The 19,497-nt window shown below is 34.1% G+C and overlaps 2 protein-coding genes across 6 annotated transcripts in view; one reads left to right on the top strand and one right to left on the bottom strand.

Moving 5' to 3' along the window:
* Positions 1-19,497, top strand: part of FDL (fused lobes) — a 178,447-nt gene that overhangs the window by 93,109 nt on the left and 65,841 nt on the right. For all 5 annotated transcript variants that reach the window (XM_073086355.1, XM_073086354.1, XM_073086358.1 and 2 more), the window contains one exon: positions 1,164-1,221. The gene's annotated coding sequence lies outside the window, so the exon portion shown is untranslated. The remainder of the gene's footprint in view (positions 1-1,163; positions 1,222-19,497) is intronic.
* LOC140752167 (uncharacterized) overlaps positions 1-19,497 on the bottom strand; it is a 50,884-nt gene that overhangs the window by 3,765 nt on the left and 27,622 nt on the right. The window lies entirely within an intron of this gene.

Genomic DNA, 19,497 nt, shown 5'->3' on the forward strand with positions numbered 1-19,497 from the left:
CTGTTATCGATTCTCTATCTGAAGTGCACATCCACATCCATTTCAATTTGTTTCTTCATCACAGCGCTATTTATATCCGCATTTGATATATCAATGTCAAAATATAATGAATTGATCCAACTGTGATAAAGCTACAGTCATTTCTGCCTTAGTCTGGTAGGAAATATCCGGATACAGACATTCTTTTAAAGGTGGTAGAAAAAAATAAGTAATTCGATAGCAGCACCACACATATTTTATCTTATATATGTAGTACTATGTTTCGACTTACATATGAGGGCTGCATCCTAGTCCCCAGGAGTCCGCAACGCATCTGTGACCTAGGCGGCTTTGATCAGTGATCACCAAGTAGACTGCAAGATCGTATGCTACTCTAATTTTCTAAAAAAATCTCCTGTTTCAATTAGTTTTATATGTACAAGAGTAAAGAGTGACTACTTAACATCAGTTGGGTCATATTCTACCTATTTAAAGAAAGACATTTAATATCCACGTGCACCCTGTTAAAGGAAAAGGTCAACGAACTCAACCATTGAATCAAAATCTCAATTTTTTTTCACTGAAACAACAGATTCACCATATAATTAATCAGGTACAGTTTATCAATTATTACGACAAAGGAAAAACAACCGCTGCGGTTATTTTCATAGCACCATTAAAGCGAAATTAATTTGGTTGCGAAAATAGTACGTATACCTTCGTCAAGTCGGCCTAAAATAATACGTTGTGGCTCCTCGCGGTGCGCATATGAAATCAGCTTAGATCTGAGCTTGGACGTACGAGTAAGAACGGTCTATAATCTCACTGTGTATCTTTATATTGTGTGTTATGGAGTTATATGTTAGAAAGTTTTCCAAAGGTTGGTAGAACCCGCGTAGTTCGACCGGGGAGATAAGAACGCCATACCCATTTCTAGCGTGATACAGGTTTTGTGCTTCGGTAAAAGAGTATGCATGCCGGCTGACTTTCATATGAATTTGAACATTAAAACATTAAACCACCGGGTAAATTTAATTTGTAAACACCACGTGACAGATGTATTTAAATGCAAAAAAGATAAATATTTCAAAACTCAAACTATGCAAAAAAGAAAATTCGAAATTTTTCTTACATATTTGGTTAGCATTCCTGTCTAATAACCTGTTTATTTTTTTTTGTTTCAGATGTTAAAATAAATAAGAAGACTGAGTTGACACCATCGCCATTGTACGAACTGTGATGGTGAGTGAAGGAACTTTACAATAACGAAATAAAACCTTAACATTTGAAAGCAATGAGAGAATAAATGCCGATTTACACAATAAAAATTATACCGCACTTCACTTTGAGAACCCTACAATTTTTACGGCATAAACGCGTAATCAACATTTACAACAGAAATGTTTTGAGTGTGTACTTTACGTAAATGAGTTGCGAAAACAACAAAAATAGCGCTAAATTTATTATTTCACTACAAACTGTGTTGTTATGAACTGCTACATGATATTATGATAACTGCGTAAGTAAATTATTATGATTAGGGAAAAGCCTAAATTATATTAATATACACAAATCTTATATATAAAATTCTCGTGTCACAATGTTAGTTACCGTACTCCTCCGAAACGGCTTTACCGATTTTCAACAAATTTTATTCATTATGTCTGAGAATCGGCTATTATCTATTTTTCATACCCCTAAGTGATAAGGTTTGTTCACCCTTAACATTTTTTTAATTAAATGGCAACACAACGATTGCCAGGTCAGCTAGTACTCTTATACAAATAAAACCTCCTCCATAGACGAAAGCTTACCGAATTTATATTGATAAATTTTGTACCGTTAAAAACAATACATTTTAGAGTCGGTCTGTAAATTTTAAATTTATGTTCAATCCTAACTTCGTGCTACCGTAAAAAAACTCCTTTTTATTTTTAAGCCTATAGACATATGATCATATGACCTATATAATATAGGAAACCTCGATACAGATTTTGAATAAACTTTTACAGTATATGGTTCTTTCCACAGATTAGTAAAGATTACTCAATCCTAACAAGAAAATGTACCCAGTTTTGAGAATTGAAATAGTTGCGTAAAAAAGTTATGCCACGTCTCCGTGCTAAAATGTCCCTAAAATATTTGAAATAATTATTTACTTATTACGTTAATTACGCAGTATTAGTTATTTATTCGTAAATTTTCTCTAAAATGTTTTTATTTGTCAAGAATTCATAAAAAGAACTTACTAAAATAAGCCGTTTGTGGCTCCATTCAATTTCATGGCGGCGAAGTATCTTTACTAATCTATGGTTCTTTCGTAAAAAAAACTGCAATTTGCAACAATAATGTGTAGGTAATAGATAACGAATAATCTTTTTATAACAAACAATTAAAAACTGATACTTTATTGATACGTATATTTATCATTCACGTTGTAGGCATTTGATTGGCTTTCAAGTTTATTAATAGAATCCAATCGAATATATGTACCTTGTCGTGATGACGCAAATCTGCACTTAATAATGTATAGCGCGGGACTTATGGGAATCAATATACTGATTCAATTCTATATCAAGGATTTATGATCGTGTAATCACTTCTGAAGGCTGACAAATCTCATAACGGAATACATTATTACATTTAATATGAGTTATTTGTCGGTGTGAGAGTTAGATGAACGTATGTACAAAAAATCAAAAATCTTTTTTCACAAAACGGCTCACACTTGTAGTCCTTTATGAAATGGCAAAACGACATAACGCTATATTCAATATTTAACTAATAAAATACCGAATTAATAAAAATATATGTAGGTAATGTGTCTTTGTAAGCATTTATAAACATTTTTTTTATATTTGTCATAACTCTAATAGTAGGACAATATATTCATATATATGTATATTTTTATTTCAACTACTGTAGATTATCTCTATAAATGATCTGGTAAAGTTTGAAGTGGCGAGTTTTCACACTATTTTTGCTCTCCTGTAAAATTGACAAAATGTAGATACGTTCATCTGACGCTTACACCGCGGTTTGACCTTAGTAGAGAAATACTCGTAGTTAACTATTTTTGAGCTCACTTTGGGGGGGGGGGGGGGGGCGAATGTTTCTCCCTTTGCAAGCCTATAGGCCTGACAAATTTTAACATATGAGTTGTCCTATGATTCTTCTACGAGTAAATAGTGGGAGTGACGTGCTAACAGTCGGTTTTTGGTTCAATGATCATTATCTAATTATTTATTACTTCGAAATGGCAAAGGATTGCTTAAATATATAGCCTATGTCAAACCAACAATTTAGATTAATCCAACGACACCTTATATGTAAAAATCCGTCAAGCCGTTTGTGCTGCAGTGTGTGCTAAAGAATGAGACATACATACATACATAGATACATACATACATACATACAAACATGCTCGAAAAACATTACCCTCGAAAGTCAGGAAATATAATTATAGATTAAAAACTAAAAACCACGCAAAATCACACAAGAAAAATCGTTAATCCTGATTCCTGACGATCCGGATAAAATTGTTAAAATCGTGTATTGTCATCGGTTCTTGATAATTGTTCAAAATTTTTAATTAATCGGACCGTTGAAAATGGGTAAAAATCGAGTTCAAAGATTCCGTTACATACATAGACACAACCCAAGCTAATAAAAGTGTGTTAAAAATTTCTTTTCTTTTCTTTCAGTGTCAATAAAATCACATGTAAAATCTTATTTATATATGAAACAGTGTTAGAATTGTTTCATTTACTAACACATATCGTTTAATGATTACGTTATCGGATACTTCACTACGGAATCAGGAAACCTGAATACCTTCCTAATGTGAGCTGGAATACTGCATGCAGATAGTAGCGACGTGTGGATGGTATGTGATTACTGTATGGAATATTGTTCACGAAATATTGAGTACATCTCTAGCGTTTAGGATTATTACTGTTGAATAAGTACTGCGCAGTAAGTGCAGTGATAGCCTAGTGGTTAAGAAACTCAGCCTCTCGATCGAGGGGTCCGAGGTTCAAATCCCAGGCACGAACCTCTGATTTTTCAAAGTTATGTGCGTATTAGAAATTATTAATCACTTGCTAAAACGGTGAAGGAAAACATCGTGAGGAAACCTGCATACCTGAGAGCTTTATAAAAAAATCTCAATGATACTCGTATGTGAAGTATACCAATACGCACTTGGCCAGCTCGGTGGACTATGGCCTAATCTTTCTCATTATGAGAGGAGACCAGTGCCCAGCAGCAGTATGGGTTGATGATGATGATGATGACGATCATGATGAAGTACTGCGCGATTTTCCACTCCGAGAAAGATTGTACTTATCATATTAAATTTATTACTAATTGATGGTAAAAATAAATAACAACTAAATAGTTATGAGGTTGTAGTTTAAAGATAAACATTTACGGGTTCACACATACGTGTAAACGTTCCGTCTTCGTACTACTAAATAGTTATTAATTAATTTCAACATATAAACAACTGTAACAACTTATAGAAACGATATAATGAAACGTTATGTAATTTTAGAAAATATTATTCCTCTATAAACATTGGATTAATTTTACTTTAAACGTCCATACATAAACCAAGTCACATTCATTCCTACTAATGGTTGAAAAATTAGAAAAAAAATAGTAATTATAAGTAACAAATGTGTAAAATTTTAATTATTTAAATTTACACGTGTTGATCGCTCCACGTTTGTTAAGTTTAGTTTTTCATCGTAATCGAAGCATGTATTAAGATTTACGTGAACAAATTATACCCTCTATGCAGTAGGTAGAATATTATAATGCATCATTGCACTTGTTCATCTTGAGCTAATAGCAGAGCGCTGCAGATATTTCATGCACCAATAACTGTAGTACAAATTGACTGGAAGAAATTAATTGCTAACTTCGTAAAAATAATGGCTCGATGATTAAACATGATGTAGTTTTCTTACTTTGAATTAAAATTACCTATAAATATTGCTGATAAGGCTTTGTCCATTATTCTGCGGATTCTGCATCAATCTGTTTCCACACCGATAAATACACCTGGCTGGATAATTTTAAAGCGAAATGAAGGCCTATTATCAAAGTTTAATGCAAAAGTATCGATTGACATTTTTTTTTTGTTACAAATATATATACGGAAGTAATCCAACAATAATTATTTTTTAAATAACTACTGGCATATACTGTTATTTGAATTGACATTCGCGAGTAGGTATTACGATGAAATGTTCCTTTTTATCTTTTCTTTTACAGGTGACAAGGTAAAAGAAAGAAATAAATAAAAATACTACAACTTCACGCAAATAAAAATTAGCCCTGAAGCCATAGATTTAGATTTTTTTATCTACGCTAATGGTACACTTAGACGAAAAGTAAAATAACATCCTTATTTCTTTAATTCCCCCTAAGAATAAAATAGCTTAAAATTTATTACCATTCACCTATAAGCTCATTATTCCTGAAATACTATTTTATATAATAAAAGATTCAATTACAACTCCATTATTTATTTTCTCTGACAATTCATTCCATGACATCGTATTTTTCTAAAAACATAATATCCTTCTTTCGTTTTATTTAGTTTCCCGCTACATCACCAGCAATTAAATAGACTCTTATTAACATAAATTAACTAAAAAGTATTATAATGAAAATATACCCTTACACACCCGACTGTTTCTTACTCAGCACAACAGATATCACTTATTAGCCTATCAGAGCTTGTAAACCGCTCGCGGTCGAAACCAATTACTGCAAATGTGATTTTTATTCCGCGCCTCAATCCGACGTTAAGCCTGTGGGTACCAATCTTTATCCTCCCGCGTCCTCAATACTGATTGAGAATACAAATAAAATACGGAATAATCGCTAAATATTTTCATCACGTATTAGAGTTATAGATAAAGGGATTTAAGTAAGAAACAGACAGTATCTGAAATGTGCAGTTAAGAACCTAATTTTTACTCTAAGAAATGCTTCAAGGGATTTCCTGCCTTCAGTGTTATAGATAAAAAAACAACCCTTCCTGGGCAGTCGGGTAAAAAGTTTGTCATAAACACAGACGTTTAAACAGGAAAAACTGAAAAGTCTTATATATCTAAGACTAAAATATCTGCTTATATATCTCGTATTTGTACATACATAGGTTAACCCTTAGCATTTACAAACATTTTTCTCTTTCGTTTATCGACTAATTTTGTTCCTATTTATTTGGCGAGAAATTATTTGTATTTGCTGTTTGTCAGTTTGGAGAGCCTTAGAAATATCAATAAAAAATAGGTAAATTAAATTACCTAGCAACAACACTAAATCAGTACATAAATTAAAACAACCGAGAAACAATCACATAAACTTTTCTTGTAATTGGGATACATAGATTAGTAAAGATTACTCACTCCTAACTAGAAAATGTACCCAGTTTTGAAAATTGAAATACTTTCGTAAAAAAGTTTTGCCACGTCTCCGTGCTAAAATATCCCTAAAATATTTGAAATAATTATTTATTTATTATGTAAATTCATGTAAATTACGCAGTATTAGTTATTTATTCGTAAATTTTCTCTAAAAATGTTTTTATTTGTCAATAATTCAAAAAAAGAACTTACGATAATAAGCCATTTGTGGCTTCATTCAATTTCAAGGCGGCGAAGTATCTTTACTAATCTATGTTGGGATAGCGCGTTTTTGTTTTTTGAATAAGGTGTAGCACATTTCTATGAGGCATTCTAATATTGTCCTACAACTACCTACAAACATTTTAAAATTTGTAACCTATTTATACCGCTTTAGACTTAATAAAACGTCTATATTAACTGCCTTACGTCATGTCGTAGTGGGAAGGCGTCTCGCGGATTTCCACCGCCTGTCTTATTGTTTACTCTGCTTTATTCTTTGGGAACAATTGAAACGCCTCTCCTTGTTATCCGCGCTTCAATAGATAGCTCGGTAATCGCTGCAATGCTTACATAATCCGGGTTTGAGATACGAAGTGAATACTACAACTACTAAGACTGCATATCAGTAGTCATATATTTTTTGGTATTTTTTGTGCAAATATACAAGTACATTTTATGTCAGGATCACCATTTCCGCAAAGGTAGATCTCCTGTTCTCCTGTCAGGTTAAGTGATCATGCTTGGAAAGTAGTCATTCTCAAACAGTCTCAGTTAAGAGCCTTTTATAGGTATGGAGCTTGAATACATTTCGTTGAGAAAACTTCGATAGCGCGATTCACAATACTTGTGGCGCCATCTCTTGAATAGTTGCCAATGTCATTACATATTACATATTTATTTTTAATTAAAAATTACGAGATATTGAGCATTGGTTTTATTTTTATGCAAATTGTATAGTATAAAAGTTGCAATTATTTATAATTAATCAAAACAGATTATTTTATGTCGTGTATATTTATTTTGAGATAAAACTGATGTACATATTTAAAATTGTAATTAGGTATTTTAATGACCGGTGGAACTTTTATTTAGAATGTTTATAATTTATTTTTTGATATTTATGATTATGTAACAATTTTACAACAAAAACATTTAAGAATTTTTTTATTACTTATTCTGCAGTTTTAGCGCTTGGAACATACACAAGAACGCATAGACAAAAACTTTCCGTAAAATCACAGAGTAAACACATTACTTACAACGAGAAACGTGCTCGTTTCATTAATTATCTGTACCGCAATATTGTACGCCACAAAAGGAACACTGGATGTGCATTATTAAAACTGTAGCCCTAATTTTCGGTGTTTCCAATTTGTTATTTTCATAAAAATGAAATGGCAAACGTCAGACTGTGTTTTTATTTATTTTTCATAAAAAGAAGTCGTTATACTTAACTGATTTTATGTTTCATTGTTTCAAATATATCGTTATATAATTGCTATTGAATGAAGAGCGAAAAAATATATATTAAAGTATAATTCACATTTAATATATAGTTTTAGATTAATTATAAATAATATTTTCTTTGGCATTTATTAACTGGTTAACAGTATTTTTACGGTAAAAAATAATCTACTTTTTTAAATATGTAGTGTTAAATATTTTATGGTGGTACGGAACCCTCCGTTTGGGTGTCGACTCGGACTTGACCGATTTCATTTCACGTAGGCAGTGTGATTTTTGCATAACTTTATCATATTAAACAATATTGTTCGTTTTTGGTGTATTGTTGGGCCAAATAACCAGCACAATACATAACATATTTTGTTTTTAGCTAGTGGGTTACTTGTGGTTCAGACTTTTTTGACATCAAACTTGAAATGTTAAAAAAATATATGTTGTATACAAACATATAAAATTACACTTGTCTTATAAACACATACTTCATACAAGCATAATAACTAAGCAAAAATAAATATTTGTATATTACAATTGTTTTTACATACAATTTTCTATGTTTAATATAGATTACGTATAACACGTTAGTGTAATTACTAACGTAATATACATTGTACATTGCAAAACCTTCCTAAAAAGTACGGCGATTTATGTATGCATTCATGGCCTCTGTCAATTGTTTTAACCATAGTGCAAACAAACGAATGACAAATGGCAGCAACCACTCAATGTTCAGTCAATACTGTGCACTACACTACACTATACTATGGTATAGTGAAAAAATCGGCTCTTTTAGCGAAGCAGTGCTTCGTTCTAAATCGATTCGATTTAGCGGTTTCCATTAAGCTGTCAGCAATAGCTATGAGCAAATAAACGTCTCTCGGTTACCACGCGTTCGTATGCGTTTTGCTTTATTATTATAGGCATAGTCCGCGTAAAACTACTAGTCCGCTCTGAATATAGAAATGAATCGCGCCATAGCAAATTGTATGACTACACCTGCTCGCGACAGCTTCAGAACGGACTAGCAGTTTGGCGCGTACTATACTTGTGTTAATATGTACTTTTATTGAATAAATAAGTAAAAAATTGACATGATAAATAACGTTTAATTATACTTTTTATAAAAATTAATACAGTTCTGATATACTAACGAATTAATGATAATTTGAAATGTATGGCGGAGCGATCACATTACTGTACCCTTACCATGAGTTTTTACGTTTTGACAAATATGACTGTTTTGGTATTTGTTTACATATTGGCCCATACAATTTACAAGTTCTAATAAAATCCGCTAGGGGCGCTGATTGGAAAATGTTTTTTTTTATAATATAGGAGTAGCAGACGAGCATGCAGTCCACCTGATGGTAAGTGGCTACTGCCGCCACCGCCCATGGACATCTGTAATCAACCCCAGATAGGATTAGATTAGGAATTCCTACCTAAGGTCGGCCACAGATGCGCTGCTACCCCTGAGGACTAAGCTGGAACGCCTCGGAAAAGTCTGTCTCCCTTACCACACCCTTCAAACCGGAACACAGCAGCGCTTAACACTGCTGTTATTAGGTAGAAATAGGTGTGGCGGTGGTGCCGCCGGAGTCGAACCACAAAGGGTTCTACCACCTTCATAAATGTATGGGCAAATACGTAAACAAATACCAAAACAGTCATATTTGTCAAAACGTAAAAACTCATCGCAAGGATACTGGTCTTACACCGTGTAAAAAAAATTCTTAGTACGAAGCTTTGAGTACAAAGCAGTACACGTGATACGTAAAACGTGAAAATGGGTGAAAATGAACGCAAAAATGTACCTATTTCAATAGTAATGAAACGCATATGCCCTAGCACCGGTCTTGGCTGAGTGTTTAATAGTAGCAAATGTGGGGTGAAGGTCTGCCTTTGTGCGACGTCTATTACAGGTTGCATGCACCGCTATTTCTCAGGTAACGGCCTTTACAGACGTAAGTTCTCTTTAAAAAGCAGAGGTAACCTAGTAATTTGAAATGCAAAGGTGGTAGAACCCTTTGTGGTTCGACACCAGCGGCACCACCACCACACCTATTTCTACCTAATAACAGCAGTGTTAGGCGCTGCTGTGTTGAAGTGTGTGGTAAGGGAGACAGACTTTTCCGAGACGTTCCAGCTTAGTCCTCAGGGGTAGCGGCGCATCTAATCCTATCTGGGGTTGATTACAGATGTCCATGGGCGGCAGTAGCCACTTACCATCAGGTGGACTGCATGCTCGTCTGCTACTCCTATATTACAAAAAAAAATACAGGCACAGTCTCCTTTCATAGTGAAAAATATTTAGATACAAGTTCGAGCGTATGTATGTATGTTTGAGGTGTCGTTGGAAGAAGTCGAACCACAAAGGGTCAGATTTTGAAGGTGATAATCCTTAAAATCTGAATGCCTGAGTGCCTGATGAAAGAGACTTTTTCATTATAAAGAGGTGTCCAGCAGTGGGACAAAAATGAGTAAACGATGACGTCATTTAAACTCAACAGCATACACACATTGATAACGCCGGATTAAGCTAATACCGGCACGTCATGATAAAATTAATTAATGAATTTTATCTTCCGATACGTGTTTCTACCTGATATTTTTATTTAGGCCAATATTAATAATTATATTATATATTTTATCCAATTACTGATACTGTGGAAGTTAGATTAGTGTACCTAATTGCCGTGAAATTGAAGACTATAAAATAAATACATTTTGTTGATAAATAATACTTTTATTAGATATTACGTATTCTTTTACTGTAAGCAATAGCCTAATAGTTAGAAATTTAGCCTCTCAATGAGGGGGCCTAGATTCGAATCCAAGGCACGCAACTCAGATTTTTCAAAATGATGTGCGTATTCAAAAAGTAACACATCCCAATTATCGTGGTTGACTATGGCCTTAGAACCTGCGACTCTTAGAAGAGGCCCGTATCAAGCAGCGGATAATGAGTTGAGGTTTTATTATACTACAACAAGGACTTTAGTGCTACTTTTTTATATAATAAGGTACTGCCGCCCATGGACATCTGTCAATCCCAGATAGGATTAGTATTCCTACCTGAGGTCAGCCACAGATGCGCCGCTATCCCTGAGCTGCTGGAAGCTGGAACGCCTCGGAAAAGTGTGTGTCCCTTCAAATCAGAACACAGCAGCGCTTAACACTGCTGTTATGAGGCAGGGTTCTACCATCCTCTTATAGGTACTGGAATAGCAAACGAGCTTGTCAGTCCACCTGACATTAGTATTTAAAGTTAAACAAAAGCAAATATCGATTACCCCTACTCAGAACACCGCTGAGTGGCTTATAAGTTATGACAGTCATAACCGAGTTGGACAGGAGAGTCAAGGCGAAGTGAATTAGCTAGTTATCCAGTTTGTTGAGTGATCTAGGCAGTTCAGAACACTGCAGGTGAGAAGTTTCATCTGCATCACTGATGAAGTAGTAATTTAGACTCCGTATACACTATGTAGGTAATATTTTAATTCTGTGTTCTCAACGCGGGAAGAAAATAGTGTTATGGATTGATTCGCAGGTAGTATATTAGTTGGATCGGACGAATGCGCCAAATCGTTAAAACGACAGATAATCTGATAAATTGACATAAGATATTTTAGAAATGCAGGCTTCTTCAATATATTTAACTTTACAAGTAACATGTGTTAGTATTTTTTACAGACAATGGCTCGATCAAATAGGTGTACGGTTAAATTAGAGTCCAAATATCCCGCGTCAAACATGAAATTTATACAAATATTATACTTGACTAATTATTATTTATACTTGACTAAAATCGACCGTCCGACTAAGATCCCAGATTTCTCCCTCAGACTCAAATTCAACTTCTTATTATATACTAGCTGACCCGGCAAACCTTGTGCCACCTCAAAATCTATTTATCAAATATATTTCATTTAAAATATAGCCTATATTACTCGTAGATGACGTAGCTTTCGAATGGTGAAAGAATTTTTAAAATCGGTCCAGTAATTTTTGAACCTATTCATTACAACCAAACAAACAAAGTTTTCCTCTTTATATTATTAGTGTACATAATCATTTATGTTTACACCTTTTAGTCGCCTCTTAAGACAGGCAGGGGATACCGTAGCCCTATTCTGGTCCCGAACTACAAGGACAATGTCCTATACACCTATGGTTTTGATACTTTTAATTGAACCTGTATTTATGGGACTCTATATTTCTTCAACATTCTTCTTCATGCAAATCTCAACAATAGTAAGTATCTCGGCAGAGCAAGGCAGTGTTGAAATAACTAAATTAACGATGTTGACAGAGATTCAGTTGCGAAATTTGAAACAGGTGTAAAGTTGCAGCATCTTAGTCAACATTAGTTAGTCTTTAATGCTTGACAAACGAAGTAGTTTTAACGTTAAACATAGCTACCGTCACTTCAGACTTGATTTTGTTGAGATGAAAAATAACAAAGTGAAGTGATGAAAAATAACAACAATCGCTAATGAGTCATTTATCAAGATTCTCTTAGCTATAGGCTAGTGGTTAAGAAACTCGGCCTCTTGATCGAGGGGTCCGAGGTTCAAATTCCAAGCACGCACCTTTGATTTTTCAAAGATATGTGCGTATTAGAAATTAGTTATCACTTGCTTAAACGGTTAAGGAAAATATAGTGAGGAAACCTGCATATCTGAAATATCTAAAAAGAGTTTTCAAAGGTATGTGAAGTCTACCTATACGCACTTGGCCAGCGCGGTGGACTATGGCCTAATCCTTCTCATTCTGAGAGGAGACCCGTGCCCAGCAGTGGGACAGTATTGGGTTGATGATGATGGTAATCAACATTCTCATGATATTGATTTGATAATTGAAACTAAAGCTAATGTGGAACTAATCCAAATTAATAATATTGGCTTAATCAAAGTCTTCAAGAAATAGTAAAAATATGGTAGAACCCTTCGTTGTTAGACTCCACATGCACCACAACCATATTTATTGCTGCTTAATAATAGCTGTGTTGCGATTTGAAGTTAAGGTTAGGTAGGTTACCTGAATGGTAAGGGAGACACTCAGGAGAATCGACGCCCGACCTCAGGTAAAATCTTTCCTGGGGTGATTACAGATGTCCATGGGCGTCAGGACCCACTTACTATTAATGATACTCCATAAACGCAAAAAGTATTACATTACAAAAAATATTACATGATGATTAAAAATTAGATAGTAGATATCGTAACGTACATAAACTAACTTTTAAACAACAATTTTTTAGCATTATGGTGTTGATTTTGTGAAAATTCACTTGTGCTATTTTTCACAAACGTTACACAAGAAGTGATACCTAAAAAAATGTAAAAAAGCTATTGTTTTCACTCGGTACCTTGTTACCCGAGATTAAATGCAATCTATCCAGCAAACAACGTAATATGATAATCTATCGATAACAAGAAAAACCTATTGTGAGATTCAACTTTTTATACTGAGATTAAATTGTATGTAGATATTATTATTACATAGACTATTCAAAGAGGCTTCGCTGCGTGCATATTGAATATTTTTTTAATTAACTCTGTTACTGCATAATTTTCTAAATTAATCCAATTAATTTTAAATTAATGGAAATATTAAATTCGCCTCGATGCATAAAATATTTATATCGAGTGTGAGAATCCCATAAAAATGAATTATAACTTATTATTATTTACGTTCTTTTGTTCATAAAAAAATATTTTTGCATAATTTTTTTATGAGTGTTCTTAAGTAAGAACAAAGTGATCTTTTTTTGTATTTTACTAGCTTTATAGTATGTAATGTTGTAAGCTAAATATTTATTATCAATAATTTAATACAAAATAAATTAATTAATCAATAAAAAATAAACGCTCGTTATAAGTAAATAATCGGAATCTAAACCATTTGTTGCCTACTAAAGCTCAAAAGTTCTGATATGCGAAAAAAAAAGCATACAATTGATAGGGAAGACATTAGATAGATTGTTTATTAATAATAGATGTTATAAAGGCGTACATAAACATAATACTAGGCTGTCATACCCTTTCTCAGACGAACTAGTTAAAATCAACTAATGTTATGTATTCGTAGTAAAACTAAACAACCCAAGGAGGATCGTAGAGTTAACTCACACAAATACTCCTTATTACTATGCTGTTCTTGTGCACCTAATGTGGCCACAAATATGAGAGATAACAAAAATTTATGCACACACTAAGAATACTTTCATTCATATATGAATACAGCACGAATATACAGGGTGATGTTTTGGGTGAAAGTTTAAGGAATAGGGAAAATGCCGAAAGGGACCATGGAACCATTTTAGGTGAACCAATGAAACTATGGTTAAAATAAGCAGGTACGAGTAATTGCAAAATAGACTGATAAATATTAATAATCCATTCATGTTTAATAAAATCGATGGATAACCAAATATTAATATGTCGATTTTAGGTATGTATTGAGTAGTCTCAATACCTACATACTCATTAGTAAGAGCAAACATTTGGATAGAAGGCTTAGTATAAATGTGAGCGACAAATGGTATTTTCTTAAAAATTAGCCCTTTCTGGTTTATCACTTATTATTTTTCACAAATTGGCCTTGTACGAGACACTTCGATTACGCTATAATATAGGATGTGCTTTTTTGAAAATTATTTTTTTCCACGCAGCTAAGAAAATAGCTCATCCTGTATACAAGGCATACATATATCGTTGAGCATCTCATTAGGAATTTATTCAGCAGCCAGATTCGAATCTCAATACTGTTATTACGGGCATTAGGATTCCGAGATTCCATACCCACAGTACCTCCATGATTTCCCCAGTTAGCAATAATAATTTGCGCTCCTGGTTCTCCTGGGACCGTATCGTAAGGTAACCTAATAAAAACCAATTAATTATTTTCTGATCTGATTACACGTGTGGTGTCTGATGTAACACCACTCCTTTTTCTGCTGATGAGATTAAATCCGGGAAATAGGTATATCAGAAAAATAAGAGCCTAAGGGCTTTCACGCGGGCTTGTACGCGAACGTACATATGCGGACAAATACTAACACAGACTACATAGTCAGCATGTATCGTTTCATAGATACCTATTCTGCCATGCGTGCCATGTGCACGTGAGCCGCGAAGAGATTGAAGCGATTTCCCGTATGCGTGTGGGACAAGCGTCGTACGTAGACCACAGACCTGTACCCTTAGTATGAGTTTTCACGTCTTTACAAAAATGACCGTTTTTGTAATTGTTAAAGTATTTGCCCATACATTTTCAATCAGCGCCCCTAACGGACTGTTTCCGAACTGATTGGAAATGTATGGGAAATACGTAAACAAATACAAAAACAGTATTTTTTGTAAAAACTCATACTAAGGGTATATAAGGGTAAATAAATATGTATTAGGTACTATATAGGTCTGTGACGTAGACCCACGTGATCACAAAAAACTAAAATACTTTAAGTTAGAGTGCAGTAGAATATACAATTTTGTATAATTGTAAAATTCATATTAAATGATAAATAACACTAAATAAACTTATATGCGCTATGACATGGGGTTCTTCAAAAAAGGTGTAAAAAGAGCTCTCCTCCAAAGCCGGCGATGCATTGGCGACTCCTCTGGTGTTGCAAATGTCCATAGGCGACGGTGACTACTTTCCATCAGGTAGCCCGCCTGCCTCATCGTTTGGGTATAATTATAATAAATAATAAATAAAAAAAAACTTATATGCATTGTATAAAATACATCGTTTTGCTATCGTATGAATACTGTTTGCAATTTATGTGGCTTTGTGTACTAATCCTTACATTTATATGCCGCGGAAGCTCACGTATTAAGCTTTGCATTTTAGCCTGATGACAAAAGTTATTAGGATATTATGCGCGGAACGAAAATTCTGGTGTTATGGAAACATTTTTCTAAAATTCTTTTTTTGCATATTGTGACACTAATTTTTATCTAGTGATAAGAATACATTAATTATATTAAACAAAACCAAGTGCATAATAATAATATTATTATTGCAAAGCGAATTGTTAGCTACATATCATTACCACCGATATGAACTAATTAAATTTGTAGGCATGTTTTTATAAGACCAATCTCCCCAATACCGTGCAAATTTTATGTAAAACCTTGTGTTTACTTTGTAACAGAATCAAATATTACAAATAATCATTTATTCCTTAGCAACAGACTACAGATGCAAGCTCTTGCTTTGTGCTACCGATTGTGCGAATGTCAAGAGCCGATCACTTCGAGAGTTCGAGACATCTCGAGACAGATATTAGAGATAAAAACTCTTGAATAATTCATCGAATAGTAACTGTGCACATAATAAGCTGTCTAATATATTATAAGTTGTTATAAAGAGCCAAGTAGACTGCAAGACTTTTCTTATATAATATTAGTCACATCGATATTCATAGATATATTGTGTATGAAAACGTCGAAGTACGGGTGGTGGACTTTTTCTATGTAAAAAAACTAAATTTACGAGTAATAGTTAATATATCGAGGCATATGAAATCGCTACAATAGCGTACTTTATTTTGTTAAAAGAAGATCAAAATTAAACGACAAATAAGAAGAGCAGTACCCTTACCATGAGTTTTCAAAACATCCCACAATTTTATGTCACGATTACTCAATCCCTTATTCTGTTCCGTTAGCTTCAGTAGACTGAGTAAACGTAACAATAAGTAAGTGCTCAAGTCTTTTTGTTTGCCTCACATGTTCGCAAAAAAGAGAGACAAAACATAAAGCGCCATTTTGTCAATTTAGACATTTGATGTTACATTGACATTTTATGTTAGGGAGCTGATTGGAATTTGTATGGGCAAATACGTAAACAAATACCAAAACAGTCATATTTATCAAAACGTAAAAACTCATGGTAAGGGTGCTGCCGTGTGTCGTAGACGCTGCGTAGCATTCCCCATTTCGTCTGCATGCTACGCCGGAAACTGTAGCACATAGTAGACTTTCTAGTACGCCACTATTGTAAATGTACTATGGGACATTTTTACCGATGTTATATGTACCCAATATAAATAATTTCATCCCTTACAAGTCTCTGTATCTCTGTCTTGAAAAAAATATTTAGTTCTATAATATTTATGACAAGACGTTTTCGGCAAATAACGTTTTTAAGGGCATTTTTTACTCAAATTTTTACTCAATATATATAATTTCTTTCTTGAAAAAAATATTTAGTTCTATAATATTTATGACAAGACGTTTTCGGCAAATAACGTTTTTAAGGGCATTTTTTACTCAAATTTTTACTCAATATATTTAATTTCTTCCAAAAAGTTGGTACTTAAAAACTGGCAGCACAATTTATTAAATCATATAAACAAATGACTATAACCTACATGTCCTTAAATTTATAGTCATAAAACATTTACGTGGAGATGGACAACGTAGACAGTTTCGCGTAAGAAATATCTTGTAGCCTCCGGCTTTCTTTGAATGTATCAAGGTTGCTGCCCTATTCAACGCCCTTACTGTAAAGGAATGTAGGTGAGCCAGCTGCAGTGTGAGCTAATCTAAGCACATCTGCATGATGTCATTTCAAGTCACTGACCTATCTATACTGAGTAATAGACGATACGGATATTTAAAAACTTGTAGTCAGAGTATTCTCTAGAAAATATGTGATCTCGCTTCCTATATTAATATTATCTTGATCGTGGTTGCCATGGACACAAAGACGGGAAGGTGTTACTAACTCCCAAAAGTAAATAGAAAGCTAAATAAATAATTTATGTGTGAGACCGGTATCATGTCCATGTCAGGTATTTTAAGTTAAATCTTTTCCCCAACTAGCATTCAATCAAACTACGTAGTCAGTGCCGACCATGGACATCTGTAATCAACTCCATATCCAGATCAGGAATTGGGCGATGTCCACTAAGATCCATTGTAAAAATCCATTGATGGACTTTTTGCACTTTTTGTCCACTTTAATCCATGATACAGGATTTTATTCAAAGTGGATCTTTTAGAACTGACGGGTGTCGGAAGATCCATTATACATAAAAACATACAAAGAAACATAACATTTTTATTCTATGTCAAACCGATAATAAGTAGATGCGACCACTCCTGAAGACTAAAATGGCAGCGTTATATATAAGTCAGCCGGTATTCACACTTTACCACCGAAACGTAACAACTGATTCACGCTAGAACTAAGTCTACCGGTGGTACCTTCCTAGCAGAACCATAACTCTACCTTTCAATCACATCAAATTGTGGTCGAAATTACTAAAATACACTCTATATTCTGCGAAGGTGTATTATTTTAGAGCTTACTAAGAATATTCCTTGTGACAGCTATTAATTAATGCGGTTTAGTTCATAGATTCCGCGAACCGAGCTCGTGCAAGCTAAATGTAACAGTATTATCGATTACAGTATTTACTCAAAATATAGTTAACAGAGTTCTGCTTTATAATTTCAGTTCCAAGCTTTATGTTCTAAATGTAAGGTTTTTTTATATAATATGGGAGTAGCAAACGAGCAGGCAGTCCATCTGATGGTAAGTGGCTCTTGCCGCCCATGGACATCTATAATCAACCCCAGATAGGATTAGATATTCCTACCTGAAGTCGGTCACAGATGCGCCGCTGCCGCCTTGAGGACTAAGCTGGAACGCCCAAAAGTATGTCTCCCTTACCACACCCTTCAAAACGGAACACAGCAGCGCCTAACACTGCTGTTATTAGGCAAAAATAGGTGTGGCGGTGGTGCCACCGGAGTCGAACCACAAAGGGTTCTACCACCTTCAAAAAAATAAATAAAGTGGTTAAGGTAAAAATATTTACTAATACGAAAATGTGACTGTTACTAATTAGTTGTCAAAGGCAGCAACGTATTGGTAATTGACATTATGTAAGGCCTCTATCCTATTTTAGAACGGTTATATATTGTATTATTTTTATAATACCTCCTGTGTGACCCAACAATTGATAGGCAAATAGGCCAGCATTCGATTTCTGGTCAAATAAATACATTGTGAGTCTAAGTGTAAATACAGACCAATGATATTATTGACTGTAGCGATTCAAGATGTACTTTTCATTACTAACATAAAAAAATATAATTACTTACTACAGTGAAGGAAAAGATCGTGAGAAAACCCGTGTACCTGAAAGTTTAAGGGCAAGAATCTCAAGGGTTCGTTTGCGGCCTAAACCTGACTCTGGGCGGAAATCAGTGCCCAGCAGTGGGACAATAATGGAACAACAATAACTCGTGCAAGCCAAACTTGGTCAAACCGTACCGTGTTGCCATCCACACACACAAGTCTGCGTACTTGGCTCGCTTCCATCACGGCCGTGTTTTGAAGCCTAAGTGGCGATATACACATCCCATTTAATCTAATAGTGTAGTATCGCCCGCAGATAATGTAATAAACACACCCTTACAGGTATAGTACATGCATTACCACTGAATTAAACTAAGCAGTTACCGTAAGATAGGAGCCTGTCTCTTATGTGAAATAGGATATTGTCTATTTGATTAAAGGATTCTTACTGATTCATTAGCATTATAATCATATTATGAATTTTTTTTGACACTAACGTAATCAGTTATTCAATAGGAGGCAAATCTTTTGA

This window comes from Epargyreus clarus, unplaced genomic scaffold (genome assembly GCF_041222505.1).
Source record: "Epargyreus clarus isolate Ecla_fem2 unplaced genomic scaffold, WU_Ecla_fem_2.2 ptg000024l, whole genome shotgun sequence".
In the NCBI taxonomy this organism is placed as follows: Eukaryota; Metazoa; Arthropoda; class Insecta; order Lepidoptera; family Hesperiidae; genus Epargyreus; species Epargyreus clarus.